The sequence below is a fragment of the Cephus cinctus genome, unplaced genomic scaffold, assembly GCF_000341935.2.
Source record: "Cephus cinctus unplaced genomic scaffold, Ccin1 Ccin1_scaffold0101, whole genome shotgun sequence".
NCBI classification, from domain to species: Eukaryota; Metazoa; Arthropoda; class Insecta; order Hymenoptera; family Cephidae; genus Cephus; species Cephus cinctus.
Genome location: NW_014332838.1, coordinates 53889 through 56468, shown reverse-complemented (window position 1 = coordinate 56468; position 2580 = coordinate 53889).

Sequence of the window (2580 nt, the reverse complement as noted above, 5' to 3'; positions counted from 1 at the left end):
TTATTGGACATAGACATGCTGAAAAGAAGGACCCTTCCGAGTGAAAAAGGAACAAGTGGCTGTTTTCCTTGCCGGGCGTATAAGCCAACCTGACCCAACCTAACCTTAACCTGACTTACGGTTACTCGTCGAGACGGACATTGTAGCGAATCGGTCGGGTACGACCGGAACCCATGGAACGTAAGGAAGAATCCGAGAATCGTATTTCGAAGTAGAGTAAGGATAAGGTCGTAATTTTAACGGGAGCATGGCTCGCATTCCGATAGGAGCTTAACTCGATACGGTATACGTTTCCGTTCTCTCGTTTCTCTCGCGTAATCTCGTTCTCTCTCACAGTGATAAAATTTTTCTTATCCAGACACGTCGGCGAGCCGAGTTAATAACCTCCCGAGCTAATACATCTAATTGCTAATACCTCTCTCTCTCTCTCTCTGCTCTTGTTATTCTTTCATAAAATCTTTATTATACTATTATTTCAGATTACCGTACGCACTGTCCAACGTAAAGATTAGGTAGTTGGGAGGTATTGAGGAAAAAAAAAAAGAAAAATATATATGAACTTTGACCCCCTATCGGAATCCAATAATTTGTCTACTGTCAAATCCAGTGGGTTTTAATTGAATTCGTCATTGCCACTGACGACGTTGACTCGCACGCTCGTCGTTAAATGAGCAAATCCTTCGTTACTTGGATACTGCGCGAGCGCTTCATGGAGATTCAAGCGAGCGACGTGAAGCGCATAAAGGCGAGTTTGTTAAGAAGTTCGTCAAAGCCAAGAAGCCGCTGGAGATTCGTAAAGATTAACTCGTCTCGGGAGACGGACGTCAGTCGTCGCTCGACCATAAATCGTCCTGGTCGCGCTGCCCCCCTTAAGGCCGACACTCACGTACGAAAAAGGACAGTCGGGTCTCGAGACCGCGTCGCGACACACATAAGTCACACGATTCAGTCGCCGCGTATCAGCATCGGTACAGCAGAGAAGTGTCAGCTGTAACTTTTATTGGTTATAAAGCTCGCGATATTATGCTGAGGCAGAGTAAATACGTTTATGCTCTTGAGCGGATCTTTTCAAAGGAAAAACTCCTTATCAGTCTAATACATTTCATATTTTTTTTTATGGTTTCTCCTTGGTTCGGTGTTGCATTAACTTTTTTTTTCTTCTTCTTTTTATTACTCCTCAGCCGCACCCCTTACCCTCCTATTAATTGTAGGGATCAAGGGAGCCGAGATAAATGAAAAGAAAATCTTACGCGATTCTAGAAATTTCGAAAATAAGTAAATTCAACCTTTAACTAATTCATTGGCTAAACTATACCAGACTGCTCGGACTCAGCCATTATCCACTGCCGTAATCGGAGTTCGACAATGCACCGGGTATGACCGGATTTCCATGAGGTTACGACCTTCCGTCTGGCCGGTTCGATCGCAGACGTGCAATAAATAGGATGACAGGTTTCACTACTTCGATTCAGGCAATTGCCACCAGGTGGTCACACCGTTATGACGTCATAACCCAAAGCAGGCTAACCCTAATCCACAGCAGTAGCAGTATGTATATATAAGCATATCTATGATATATGCGCGTATAGTATAGTACAGCATAGTCATATGGATGTATGTCCCATACTGGTACCGTTTATACTGTATGCGGAGAGTCTGCACACGCTGATGGTTCATCACGACACACCTGACGCCTGTTAACGCATACTAGACCTGTCTGGATACCACACCGACCTACAGTACATACCCATGTACATATGTGGACCGCATCGTGTCCCATCTATGTACCTAAAGCTGGCCAGGCTAATTGCCCGAGCACGAAGACAATGGCCGCAGTATAAACTTGGCCCGTAGGAGGCCTGAGGCTAAAATAACCTCCAGTCTTATGCCAGCACGGCCATGCTTATGCAAATGTTTTCCTTGCGGAAGAGTGTTGCCCACTTGGCGCCATGAATTAGCATGAGACGTATATATTCGCGAACGATTAAGGCACGGGTGGACGATAATTGCTGCTGGTAGAGATAATTAATTTTGAGCGTGATATCTGGATTAGGAATTATTAGAGTGTCATTATAAAATTAGAGCTGGATGAAAAGGAGGAAATTTTTTTATTGGTTTTAATTAATTTTAGTATAATGACAGAATTTAATCGATTAGCGTTCAGCGTGTTTACAAATTTATATGGGATATCGGTGTTCAGCCTAGGTGGGATATTTTACATTGGATACAGTTCGGTACGTAATCAACGTCACTCGTGCGAAACTAGTCGCAATCGTGATCGGATCAAAAGGTCGATCGTATTATGGCGAATCGCGGCGTGTTTGAAAAAGTTCTTAAGCAACCGGTAATGCAGCGTATTAACTGTTTAGAATACTTTCCATTTCATCGGTGGTCTTGTCGATTCGTCTGTCTCCGTCGGATAACATTGTGTCGGTGTTTCTACGCGGTGTCTATCAAGGCCACTGAACTTGCTACTTGAACCTAGAGCACCGTTGCGGTTTTTGCGGTCGCTTAGATTTTATAACATTTCCACGTTGCTCTTATTAGATCTCTGTAAGTGGTACCACCACGGTAATCTTT